This window comes from Triticum aestivum, chromosome 6A (genome assembly GCF_018294505.1).
Source record: "Triticum aestivum cultivar Chinese Spring chromosome 6A, IWGSC CS RefSeq v2.1, whole genome shotgun sequence".
In the NCBI taxonomy this organism is placed as follows: domain Eukaryota; kingdom Viridiplantae; phylum Streptophyta; class Magnoliopsida; order Poales; family Poaceae; genus Triticum; species Triticum aestivum.
Window position 1 is genome coordinate 212,842,185 of NC_057809.1, and position 14,778 is coordinate 212,856,962.

The following is a 14,778-nucleotide window of genomic DNA, read 5'->3' on the forward strand; positions in this document are numbered from 1 at the left end:
ATTGCACTATCATCCAGGCAAGGCCAATGTTGTAGCAAACGCTTTGAGCCAGAAGAGTTATGCCAATACCTTAGTAACAGGAGGTTTGCCAAGGGAGTTAGCAGAAGATTTCAGGGAGCTACGTTTAGAGATTGTTCCTAGAGGTTTTGTTACAACCATGGAAGTTCAGTCGACATTGTTGGGAAAGATTCGAGAAGCCCATAAGGAGGACAAAGAAAATGTCGAGATAAAGGAGAAGATGAGTGAAGGCAAAGCCAAAGGTTTTCATGAGGATGAGAATGACACCTTGTGGTTCGAGGACCGTATATATGTGCCCAATAATGCAAATATCAGGAAGTTAATACTACAGGAAGCTCATGACTCGCCATACTCGATATACCCCGGAAACACCAAGATGTATTTGGATCTGAAGGAGCGTTTCCAGTGGACTGGTATGAAGAAGGATATTTCCGAGTATGTAGCCATATGTGATGTGTGTCAGAGAGTGAATGCAGAACATCAGAAGCCAGCGGGATTATTGCAGCCTATGTCGATACCCGAATGGAAGTGGGATAAGCTTGGCATGGATTTTATCACCGGATTACCTAGGACCCGATCGGGATACGATTCTATCTGGTAGTAGTGGACCGCTTGACCAAAGTAGCTCACTTTATCCCAGTGAAAACCACATATACAAGTGCGAAGTTGGCCAAGATATACATGACCAGGATCGCATGTCTGCATGGAGTCTCAAGGACCATCGTATCAGATAGAGGAACACAGTTTACTTCAAAGTTTTGGCACCAACTGCACCAGACTTTGGGAACCAGGCTGGAGTTTAGTACAACTTTTCACCCGCAGACAGATGGACAGACCGAGAGAGTCAATCAGATTCTGGAGGACATGTTGAGAGCTTGTGCGCTAGACTACGGTTCTAGTTGGGATGATAATTTACCCTACACGGAGTTCTCGTACAACAACAGCTACCAGGCCAGTTTGAAGATGGCACCATTTGAAGCCCTTCACGGAAGAAGATGCCGAACACCGTTGATGTGGGATGAAGTTGGAGACCGCCAGTTGTTTGGACCGGATTTGATTAAGGAGTCTGAAGAAAAGGTTAAGATGATTCGAGATGGAATGAAGGTAGCTCAGTCCAGGCATAAGAGTTATGCCGACTCAAAACGCAAGGTTGTAGCCTAGGAAATCGGAGACAGAGTATATCTACGAGTGTCACCTCTGCGAGGAGTTAAACATTTTGGAGTTAAGGGAAAGTTAGCCCCAAGATTTGTAGGACCCTATCGAGTTTTGGAACGCATGGGAGAGGTTGCCTACAAGTTGGAACTACCCAAAGGACTGTCAGGAGTACATGATGTGTTTCACGTTTCCCAGTTGAAGAAGTGTCATGCGGAGATGGCCAATATTCCTCTGAGAGATACAGTGCCCCTGGAAGCAATTTAGTTAGACAGTGATTTTACATATGAGGAGAAACCAGTCAGGATTCTCGAATTGCAAGTTGAGTTACCTGCAGCAAGGTTATCATGTTTTGCAAAGTTCAGTGGAGCCACCATACCGAGGACGAAGACACCTGGGAACGAGAGGATGATCTACGCAAGGACCACCCACACCTATTTTCTAGCCAACCCGAATCTCGAGGGCGAGATTCATCTTAAGGGGGGTAGGTTTGTAACATCCCAAATTTTCAATTTGGAATGTTATACATAGATCATTCATGCATATCATATTTTCATTTGCATATTTGCTTTGCGATCCTTGAAATTCTACGCAACTCGAGGACCCACGGAGAGAGTTGGGGATTTCACTGTTTTCATATTTGAATCTTATCAAATATCAAAACGAGGATCATTTATTTTAATTATTTATCTCTTTGAAAATATTTCATATTAAAATATAAGAGAGGAGATAATATGACTTCTCCAAAATAAAGGAAATATGGGAGGAAAAATATTAAAAACAAATAAACATTTTTATTTGGATTTTAATGCTATTTTATTTGAATTAGGAAAAATATGTGTTTTTCAAAATTTCATAAGAGTCCTAAATAAATGTTCACCTTGTCCGACATATTTTTGGAGGACGGGGAAAATTTATTTCGGAATTTTTGGAGTCCGTTTAGTATTTCTTTTCTTTGTTTTTCTGCAACATGATTAAAAAAAAGGAAACCGACCTACCGGGCAGTGTCCGCCTAGGACACCGACCCGGTCGGCCTCTTATAAGCCGCGGCCCGCCAGCCCCCCCCCAAACCCTAGCTGCTCCAAGCTCCGTACCCCAGCCGCCGTCGCCCGCTGCGCCGCGCCGTCGCGCCACCGACCCCGCCGAAGTTGCCGCTGCCACCGCCGTCACGTTTGTCGAGGTAGTCGCCGTTTTTTCAAAACCGTTCGGTTTTATTTTGAAAACCTAGATTCGTTTTTTGATTAGATTGGTTCGGTTTTTCCATCGGTTTATTTATTTTGCGGACGTTCCTCCGCATGTTCGTTTTAATGAACGTCATTCATCCGTTAGTCACAGACAGCGAACGTTCATTCGTTAGCCTGTTCGTCACTTTTCCTTTTTCCATGGTTTTCCGTGATTATTTTTGATCGCGATTTTTCGCCCTGTTTTTCGTTCTAGTTTATCTTTTCGCTCATTAGTCGGAATCAGGCGATCCAAGCACCTAGATATTCGTCTCTAAGCCCTCTTTCTTTTTAACCAACTTGAACAAGATTTTGGTACTGTAAAATTTGACTTTAGTCTAGATTAGTAATCGGATCTTGTTTCTTTCGCAGTTTGAGTTTCGTTGCTCCGTTTGATTTGATTCTTTTTGCAAACCAGAGTTCTTCAGTTGAACTTTCTGGTTAGTTCTTCTTATTTGAGTTTTACCCATGCATCTTTGCTTGATTGCTTATGTATGCTATTGTTTGTTTGCGATAGAACACCCGGAGTGCGAAGCGTGCTACTACGAGTCCCTAGGATTTGCAGATCGTCAGCAAGGCAAGTAACACTTTGATCATACCCCTTTATCACCCAGTTTTAAGCATTAGTTTCAACCCTCACACATTGCATGAATAGGATCTCTTAACATGTGGGTCTGGGAAGTAGATGATGAGGTACAACCTATTACCTGTTGTATTATCAAACCCCTGGGAGTTACTTATATGTTATGCTTATATTGCCATGCTATGCTCGTAGACGTGGATTGGGTTTGAGTGTATCCATGATAGATGTGAGTTGTTAATTAATGGTTCAACTTAAGGTGGCTACTTTAATACACATCTGGGTGGATTGCTTATGGGCACCTAGAGAATCCAGTGTTGTCCTTGGATATCCCGGAGTACCCGTGTGATAATCCTACGGTCCTTCACCCAGGCTCAAAGGGATCATAAGACTATTCATGCTAGAAACTTCCGTGTGCAGCCACAAGCCATTATGGGCTCTGTCTTAGTTGAGTAAGTTGTGTGAGCTCTTGAAGAGGTGGACTAGCAGATGTAGGGGATTGTAGGTGTACCGGTCTGCTCGGAGTAGAGAGCAAATGCTTCTGGAAGATTGTGTCTCAGTCATCCGTTTCTCAAACATCATGTAGTGCGAGAAATCCAACACAGGAGATCGAGTCTTGTGGGGAAAAGTGCGCAAACCTCTACAGAGTGTACAAACTAATCATGGTTAGCCGTGTCCCCAATTATGGACATCTTGAGTATCTGGTTCATGGATTATCATATGGATCTCATCACTCTAAATTAATGTGTTGGGTTGATAATTACTTTTAATTGGGATTGAGTTGGAGGAACCTTCTCAATGTTGTTCAACTACCATGATAGTTAAATAAAATATATTCCTTTGTTGTAGGGAAAAATTAGCTTTTCGCAAAACATTTTAACCATAGAGCCTCCACCAGCCATATATGCATGTAGTGATAGTTTTTATCTATTCATTACTCTCCTGTGTTACAATGCCATCATGTTCCATGTGCTGAGCCATTTTCGGGCTGCAACGTATCATGTTGCAGACTTTTCAGACGAGGAGTAAGGTGCGGTAGGTCGTTTGTCATGCACTCAGCTATGCTGCTTGAGTTGATGGACTTTATCTTCCAAGCCTTCCGTTGTTATCGTATTAGATGGCCTTAAGCCATATTTATTCTAATAAGATCTCTCTTGATACATTCGATGTAATAATTGTGTGATTGCCACTCTGTTATAAATCCTTCGAGTACTGTGTGTGTCAGCATTACCGATCCAGGGATGACACTGAAGCACAGAGACTTGATCATTTGAGGTCGGGTCGCTACAGTTCCGCTTCCAGTGACCATTCCCCTTGCACTAGAAGCACTCCATTTCAGGCTTAGGTCTAGCTTTGGGTTTCTTCGTGGGAGTGTCAACTTGCTTGTCATTCTTCTTGAAGTTCCCTTTCTTTTCCTTTGCCCTTTTTCTTGAGACTAGTGGTCTTGTCAACCATCAACACTTGATGTTTTTTCTTGATTTCTACCTTCGCCGATTTCAGCATCACGAAGAGCTTGAGAATCGTTTCGTCATCCCTTGCATATTATAGTTCATCACGAAGTTCTAGTCACTTGGTGATAGTGACTAGAGAGCTCTGTCAATCACTAACTTATCTGGAAGATTAACTCCCACTTGATTCAAGCGATTGTAGTACCCAGACATTCTGAGCACATGCTCACTAACTGAACTATTCTCCTCCATCTTGTAGGAAAAGTACTTGTCAGAGGTCTCATACCTCTTAACACATGCATGAGTCTGACATATCATTTTTTGCTCTTGGAACATCTCTTATGCTCCATGGCATTCAAAACATTTTTGAAGTCCCAGTTCTAAGCCGTAAAGCATGGTGCTCTAAACTATCAAGTAGTCATCATACCGAGCTTGTCAAACATTCACAACGCCTGCATCTGCTCCTGCAATAGGTCTGTCACCTAGCGGTTCATCAAGGACATAATTCTTCTATGTAGAAATGAGGATAATCCTCAGATCATGGACCCAGTCCGCATCATTGCTACTATCATTTTTCAACTTAGTTTTCTCTAGGAACATATGAAAAATAAAACAGGGGAGCTATACACGAGCTATTGATCTACAACATAGATATGCAAGTACTACCAGGACTAAGTTGATGATAAATTAAGTTCAATTAATCATATTACTTAATAACTCCCACTTAGATAGACATCCCTCGAGTCATCTAAATGACACGTGATCCATATCAACTAAACCATTGTCAGGACCCCGATTCCAAGTCACATCGATCTAGCCGGTAACACCTCATATCACTTTGCGGCCTCACGCACGGTATCCCACGGGTGTCGCCTTACCATGGCTCGGGACCGTTTGCGCCTTTTGGCTCACGTATATGATAGTGTCGCTAGCATCCATATGATAGAGAACCTGGGCCGACATGGCTAGTCATGAACCCAAAGCGGCACAGACCTATGGAGACAGGCATACATGAATCACATCGAGCATGTCGGTCATCAGTGATTGATTCCGGGCTGTAGCACTGGGCTAACAGGACTCCGGGGAACCCGGGCTGTAGCAGGCTAGGCAGGACTCCGGAAGTCACAACGTGACATTTCCCCGAAGGGACAGACATAGGAACGAAGTGAAACACATGCCGGCCAGTCAAGTGTCCTGAACAGTAGTGCTAGGCTAGCAGGACTCCGGTGAACCGGGCTGTAGCGGACTACTATGGCTCGAGGAACACTAGACTACATTTCCCCATAAGAAAGGCTGCCAAGGATAAACAACTAGATTGTCGGATCCCACTCATACCAAGCATTTCAATCATACACACAATATGCCTGATATGAGTACATACAACATGGCATCACAACAAAACTCTACAACTCAAGTACTTTATTTAAAGGCTCCAGGGAGCCATACATAACATGTTCATACAGATAGGAGTCACATGACCCGACACTCAAGTCATACAAACATACAAGCACATGCGGAAGCAACTAGTCCGAGTACAGACTCTAGAAAGAAAGAAAGCTTCTCGAAGCCTATCTATCTACATAGGGCCCTCCATGCCCAGGATCACCACCTGGGTGGCTAGTCACTTGTCGACGTCAAGGTCTACGTAGAACCCATCGGAGGGGGCGGTGTTGTCGTCTGAAAACAGTAATTAAGCAAAAATGAGTACAAAGGTACTCAGCAAGTCTTACATCAGAACCTACTATACATGCTTATTCTCAAGAAGGTGGTGGGGTTAATGCAGCAAGCCAGCTTTGACTGTTGGCTAAGCTATCCTACGGAACTTCACTAGTAAAAATAGTTTTCGCACACGAGTCCACTACTCACCAACACAATACTCCACTGGGGATCCTCCCTCGTCATCCTACGAGAGGGCCATCCTCGGTACTCACACTTATCTTGAGTCTTTTATTAGTACCCATTAACTTGTCTATGAACTATATAGGCAACCAAGTAGTCCTTTACCGCGGACGCGGCTATTCGAATAGTTTTATACCCTGCAGGGGTGTACTTCTTCATACACGCTTTCACCACTTACTGTCGTTTACACGACTTGTACTCGGCAACCTTCAAGCGGAAGCCCAGCGAGGGTGTCGGCCATGGCCTACCTAAACACTTAAGTCTCTAGTCCAGGTTTATCGCCTATCCAGGTTCCATCCGCAGGGAGTCCGGCCGAGGTTTCCACATACGGCCCCGAACGATGTGAACAGGGATCCCAAGACACCAAACGGGTGACTCGGTACACCGTGCCACGGTGTATCTACCCCAACATAGCCCACCCCTAGGATCAGCGCTACGCACGGCCGCCAACACATAACCTACAAACACCAAAAACTATTTGCAACTCCTGGACAGAGTACTAGGGTGGTTAAGAAGCCGAGAGGGTCAATTAAGGATCCCAATGCATGGTAGTAGCTGAATCTTAAATCACACATACATATCTCAGTGCTTAGGGACGGCCTCAATGAAACAACCCACCATGTACTCCTACATGGCCTCTCATCGATACCTTTACCAAAACATGTTCAACACATCCTTCACATTACCGGCATAAGCATTTCACTCTGGCCCATCACCCAGATGAACCAGACCTGACACAACTCTAAGCATAACAGGCATAGCAAGGTAGGAATCACATACATGGCTCAATCAACTCCTACACATGCTAGTGGGTTTCATCTAGTTACTGTGGCAATGACAGGTCATGCAGAGGATAAGGGTTCAACTACCGTAGCACACAACAGTTTGAATCGTGTTGTCTTAATGCAGTAAACAAGAGCAGAAGCGAGAACATGGGTTTGTATCGGAATGATCAATGGTTGCTTGCCTGATGGAGTGGTAGTGGGATACTGCCCTTCAGTTGGATACTCATGAATATCCTCGGAGGCAGAACCTACCACGAAGAACACATCGGAACACAATCAACACATGACGATATGCAACAATATGATGCATGCTATGACATGGCAATATGAATGTGTCTTGGCCTAATGCAAGCTATAACAGAAAGGAATGAACTCATTTGAATGAAAGATTCAAATATTAGCTCATTAAACATGGCCTTAATAGTGTATTTCCTTATTCTGCTTAAACAACAAGGTAAACTTGTTTTTTCATGCATGAAACCATTATAGATGGATAGATTGAATTTTTCTGATCATTTTTCATATATAAATCTTTGCATTTGGATCTATGGTTGATTTTCTATGATTTTTTGAAGTTTTAACTATTTTCTGGAAATTCCTGAATAAAAATAAATCCAGAAAATGCATTACTGCGTCATGCTGACCTCAGCAGGTCAAAGGCGCCAGCCCAGGTCAAACCTGACTGGTGGGCCCCTTCTGTCAGCCTCTCAGCTAATTAATAGGATTAGATTAACACTAATTAGCTGTCAGTGGGGCCTGGGCCCACATGTCAGTGACTGATTTAATTAAAATTAATTAAAACTAATCCTAAATTAGTTAGCAGACCGGCCCCACCTGTCATAGACTCAGGAGGGTCTACCTGGGCCCACCTAGGAGTCAAACTGGGTCAAACTCGCCGGCGACTCGACGCCGGCGAGGCCCGAGATGGTGGCGCAGCCCGGAAAACGCCCACAGGGCACGGGCGAGGCCGTTCTTGGGCTCGTTGGAGAGCTCTTGCGGTCGCGCATCTAGTGGTGGTGGAGGCCGGGCCTACGGTGGCCGGAGACGACGACGGCGAGCTCCAAGGCGGCGGCCAGAGTTCGGCCATGTGCGGGGAGTGGGCTGCGGCGTGCAAACACGGAAACTGAAGCGCTAGCGAGGCACTATGCGATGCAGCAAGCACGTTGCATAGCACGGGAGGACCAAATGGTCGCCGGAGCGACGCCAGCAACGAGCTCGAGCAGAGACGAGCTTCGTCCATGGTGGAACTATGGCCTAGAGGGTGCAAACGCGTGGGAAAGAAGAGGGGAAAGGCGGCGGAGCTCACAGGGAGGTCGATGAGCAGCTCAGTGGGCTCGGGGGTGACCGTAGCGAGGCGAATCAACGAACAGCATCCGGCGGGTACCGAGCTTGAAGACGATCCGATGGCGGCAATGCAGGGCCTGCGGCGATGCGTGGCTCGGTGGGGAGGGCGAGGGCGTCGCGGCGGAGCTTCTGGACAGGTCAGAGAGGCGAGGGGGTGATGGAGAGCGCGACTACGAGGTGAGACGGCGACAAGCTCGTCGCCCATGGTGCGGGAGAGGGTGAGGGAGACGCGGGGAGAGTGAGCGAGGATGAGAGGGGGACGTGGGGGTCGCGTGGCACCCCTAGGCGTCTCCAGGCGTCGGCGGAAGCAGGAGGTGGCCGGCGTGTGGCCGCGGGCGCCGGCCACGCGCTCCGCGTCCTTCTGGCGCGAGGAGGAGGACGACTGGCAGAGCCAGTAGGCTGGGCCGAGCCAGGTGGCTGGGCCAGCACAGGTAAGGCCCGGGTGGGCTTCCCTTTCTCTCTCTCTCTCTCTCTTTTTTTATTTGTTTCTGTTTTTCTAATTAACTGCAACTGTTGGGCTTTAAATAAAATACTAAAATGTTTCCAAAAATCCTGAAAATAATTGTGGGCTCTGTTTAGATTATTTCCAACAGCAAACATTTATTTCCAGGATTATTTGAGCATTTAAATTATTTTATAGCATTTAAATGCCCAAATTCAAATACTTATGATTTAATTCAATGACCTTCTGTTGACCTAGAAAATTGTGCACCAATTTTGCCAGAGGTTTTAACCCAAGACAAGGAGGGTGAACTTTTTAGAAGGGCATTTCAGGTTCATTGAAAATAATTTTAGTAAACCCTAGTTGTTTCCAGGGGGGTGTTGGGGGTTTCTGCTTTCCCCATTTCAAATTTAAGAGAAATTTAAACATGATGCACACTCTAATGCTTGAACTAGCTAGGGTGTGACAACTCACCCCCACTCAAAAGAATCTCGTCCCGAGATTTAGGATCCTCCGGGAAGAAGGTGGGGTACTCAAGTCGAAGACGATCCTCCCTTTCCCAAGTGGCTTCTTTCTCGGAATGGTGTGACCATTGAACCTTGAGAAACTTGATATTCTGACGTTGAGTGGTATGCTCGGCCTGATCAAGGATACGAACGGGATATTCCCGATAGGAGAGGTTATCTTGTAGATCAAGCGTTTCGTGGTCCACTCCACGGATAGGATCCGCGAAGCAACGCCTGAGTTGTGAAACGTGGAAGACATTGTGAACTCTGGAAAGATGCGGAGGTAGTTCCAATTGGTAGGCAACTTCTCCTCGTTTGGCAAGAATGTGAAAGGGTCCAATGTAACGAGGGGCCAATTTGCCTTTGATACCGAAACGATGGGTTCCCTTTAACGGAGTAACCCGAAGGTAAGCCTTCTCGTCGACTTCATAAGTCATAGGCTTATGTTTACGATCATATTGACTCTTTTGACGAGATTGGGCTGTTTTCAATTTCTCACGAATAACGCGAACCTGCTCTTCTGCTTCCTGAATCATATCCGGGCCAAAGAGTTGTCTTTCCCCGGTTTCTGACCAGTTAAGAGGCGTTCGACATTTTCGTCCATAGAGAACTTCGAAAGGAGCCTTGCCGAAGCTGGCTTGATAACTATTGTTACAAGCAAACTCCGCGAATGGAAGGCATTTCTCCCAACTCATTTCGAACGAGATGACAGAAGCTCGGAGCATATCTTCCAGAATTTGATTGACTCGCTCTACTTGACCACTTGATTGAGGATGGAAGGCAGTACTAAAAGAGAGACGAGTTCCCATAGCATTTTGGAAACTTTCCCAAAATCGAGAGGTGAAGAGACTCCCACGGTCTGAGTTAATTTCCAATGGAACACCATGAAGAGACACTATTCGGGAGATGTATAAATCGGCTAGCTGGCTAGCGGTGATACTCTCACGAACAGGTAGAAAGTGGGCTACTTTGGAAAGATGGTCGATCACGACGAAGATGGCATTATTCCCTCTCTTGGTCCTAGGAAACCCAGTGATGAAATCCATACTGATTTTATCCCATTTCCATTCGGGAATAGCCAAAGGTTGAAGAGTGCCAGCAGGCCGTTGATGCTCTGCTTTAACACGACGACAAACATCGCAATTAGCAATGTATTGAGCGATTTCTCTCTTCATCCTAGTCCACCAAAACCTCTGGCGTAGGTCTTGATACATTTTAGTACTACCGGGATGAATGGTGAGAGGGGATCCATGAGCTTCCTTAAGGATCAACTGGCGCAGATGTTGTTTCTTGGGAACCACCAAACGGTTCTCGAAGAAGACAACACCTCGCTCATCCATGGAGAAACATTTAGCAACTCCGCTAGCGATGTTTTCCTTAATCCGGGATATGCCCTTATCATACCGCTGGGCGGTTATGATTTGATCCATAAGGGTAGGTTTCGCCACCAGGGTGGATAGGAATCCTCGAGGAACAATGTGAAGGTTAAGCTTACGGAATTCCTCATGGAGAGGTGGTTGACTCTGTTGTAACATCAGGTTGTTACAATAGGATTTACGGCTTAGTGCATCAGCCATGACATTGGCTTTGCCCGGGGTGTAAGTTATTCCTAAGTCGTAATCCGAGATCAACTCAACCCAACGTCTTTGCCTGAGATTCAAGTCTGGTTGGGTGAAGATATATTTCAAACTTTGGTGATCGGTGAAGATCTCGCAACGATTACCGAGGAGGTAATGTCGCCAGGTTTTAAGTGCATGGACTACAGCTGCAAGCTCTAGATCATGTGTGGGATAATTTTCCTCATGTGGGTGTAATTGCCGTGAAGCATAGGCAATTACCTGACGATCCTGCATGAGTATGCAACCTAGTCCTTGTCGCGAGGCGTCGCAATAGATAATAAAGTCCTTGGAGAAATCTGGTGGTACCAGTACGGGAGCAGATGTCAGGCGTCTTTTCAGTTCCTGAAAGCTAAACTCGCACTGTGGAGTCCACTCGAACTTTTTATCCTTCTTGAGGAGTTCAGTTAGAGGTTTAGCAACCTTGGAGAAATTCTCGACGAAGCGGCGGCAATAGCTCGCTAAGCCAAGGAAACTCCGAACTTGCTTGACCGTCTCAGGTGGAGTCCAATCAAGGATGGCTTGAACTCGCTTGGGATTGACAGCAATACCCTTGCCAGAGATTACATGGCCTAGATAGGTCACTTCTGGCAACCAAAATTCACACTTGGAGAATTTGGCATAAAGGCGATGCTCTCGAAGTTTCATCAATACCAGCCTTAGATGTTCGGCATGTTCCTCTTCATTCTTGGAGTAGATGAGTATGTCATCGAGGTATACCACGACGAATTTATCCAATTACTCCATGAAAACCGAGTTCATTAACCGAGAGAAGGTAGCTGGGGCATTGGTTAAACCGAAGGACATGACGGTGTACTCGTATTGGCCATAACGAGTAACAAAGGCCGTTTTGGGAATGTCCCCGTTTCTGATTTTGATTTGATGGTAGCCCAACCTCAAATCCATCTTGGAAAAGACTGAGGATCCAGCGAGCTGATCATACAGATCGTTAATCCTGGGAAGCGGTTATTTGTTCTTGATGGTGACCAGGTTGACAGGGCGGTAGTCCACAACCATTTGATCCGTTCCATCCTTCTTCTTGACGAAGAGGACGGGGCAAGCCCAAGGAGAGGAACTAGGATGGATGAAACCCTTTTTCAAGGACTCATCGAGTTGGTTCTTAAGCTCGGCTAGTTCTAAGGGTGCCATCTTGTAGGGTCTTCTAGAAATTGGCACGGTTCCTGGAACAAGGTCTATCACAAACTCGACATCTCTGTCAGGTGGAACACCTGGCAGTTCTTCTGGAAAGACATCCGGAAAGTCTTGGACTATCGGAACATCCTCAAGGTCTAGAAGGGGGTTGGCATTTAGGGAGTAAAGCTGGCGCTTGGCCACTCGAGTTAAGACATTGACTGTCTTGCCCGATGGGTGAGTAAGCTGAACGGTTCTAGTGGCACAATCAATCTTAGCGTAATGAGCTGACATCCAGTCCATACCCAAGATGATGTTTATGTCCGTGGACTTGAGAGCTATCAAGGATGCAAGGAAGACAAGTCTATCGACAAGAATTTCGTTCCCATGACTTACTCTAGAAGTTTGCCATTCGGAACCCGGAGTTTGAATTACCATGGAAGTGGGCATGTCACAGAATGTCGTGTTATGCAATCGAGCATAGCTCTAGGATATGAATGAATGAGATACTCCAGTATCGAAAAGAACAGATGCCGGATGGCAGTTAACAAGGAGCGTACCAAGGACGACGTTGGGATCCTCATGAGCCTCCTCGGCTGAAACATAGTTGACATGGCCACGTGCAGTGGTGGCCGGCTTGGCGTAGAATGTTTTTCCCGCGGGCTTACCACGGCCAATGGACTTTCCAGTTTGATTGGGGTTGTTGTTCTGGGGACACTCTCGGCTATAGTGACCCGGCTCTCCACACTTAAAGCATGTCACCACGTTGGGGCGTGGAGCAGCATTAGCAGCGGGGCCACCATAGGGCTTGGGCGGTGCAAATTGCTGGTTGGGACGAGGCGCCTCAAAGGATGGCCTCGGGATGAACCTGGGTGGCAGTGCCGTGCTTGGGATCCACACCCGGCGCTTCTGAGCTCCAGAGCCGGATGAAGAGCCAAAGTCACGGGAGTGCTTGCGTGAAGCGTCATAATCAGTCTGGCCTATCTCAGCACTGATGGCTTTATTGACCAACTTCTGAAAGGAGGTGCACTCGTGCAGACGAAGATCGCGGCGAAGCTTAGGGCTAAGTCCCTTGCGGAACCTTGCTTGCTTCTTAGCGTCAGTAGATACCTCTTCAGGAGCATAGCGTGCTAGATTTCCAAATTCACGACTATAAGCATCCACAGTCAGTCTTCCTTGGGTGAAGTTGCAGAACTCCTCCCTCTTGCGATCCATGAGACCTTCTAGAATGTGATGCTCGCGGAAAGCCTCACTGAACTCAGCCCAAGTAGTAACTTGGCCGACCGGGCGCATAGCTTCGAAGTTTTCCCACCAAAGGCTAGCAGGGCCTTCGAGGTGATAGGCAACATAGGTAACCTTGTCGGCTTCGGCTACGTTGGCAGAACGTAGCTTGTGAGTGATGCTGCTAAGCCAGTCATCCGTGTCGAGGGGTTCGACGGAATGGTTAAACTTTGGTGGGTACAACTTGATAAAGTCATTAATTGACACCAAGTCATTTCGTGGATGGCGTGCAGTGTTCTGCTCAATCCGCTCTAGCAGGCGGTTAGTCTCACACTTGTTTCTTTCCGCCTCCAGCATTACTTCGGCCAGAGAAGGCGGGTGAGGCAGATTTTCACCTCTAGCTGCACTGGCTTCCCCCTGCTCCGAGGCAGCAGGGTTGCTGCGGGTGTTGACCATCCTAGGAGAAAACAAGACAATGGTTTAGATAAGGATGGCTCAAACTTAGCAAGGAGTGCAGAATGTAATGGATAATGCGGAATGCAGAGATGTTCATCCATATGTCATGGTAATATAAAACTGCCATATATATACCAACGGTCATACACATCATACATAGTTTAGTACAAGCCCAGGCTACAGTACAACTATGATGAAAGACGTTATATCTCATCGGAGGCATTCCAAGCTCCTATATAGTATTTGTCTACACCTCCGGATTTGATTACACACAAAGTCATATTCCACAAGTCTCGCAGGACAGTGGAGATACAACTACTACAATACTAGTGGTACTACTACTAACTCAGACAGCTTCGTAGTAGTCCTCATAGAAGTCACCTCCATAGCCTAGAAGTTCAACGTGACCATCCGGGAACAGACGGTCTTGAGGAGCCTGTGGACCATAGGGGCTAGGATGAGGTCTTGGACCAACAAACGGTGGCCTGCGGGGACCACGGGGTGGGGTGATGCCTCCCACATCACGCAAATCCACCATGTCTGGCAGAGCTGATCTCACAGGATACAGATCCCTTGTATCCATACATCCAGCTTGCACCGCAGGTGCAAACCAAGTCAATGTGGCCCAATGATCAGCACGGGTATTGAAAAGCTCCAGCCTCAAGGCCCGATTCTCTCGGTCCTTATCTTCGAGCATCTCGGCAGTGGTACGAGTTAATGAGTCCTCCTGAGTGGAGTCAGCATAGATAGACTGAAGATACCCTTGCGCTCCCGGAAGTGAAGCTGGCATGTAACGGAAGTCGGTGTTCCGAAGCAGGCCAGTCCGGACTCGCAAGATGGTCATCATGGAATAGGCAGCATCCTGCACAGCCATCTCAACAGTAACCCCGAGTCCATAGGAACAGTGAAGGGGCTCGGTAGATCCAGTATAAGAAGGAAATATCCTGACGGTGCAGAGAT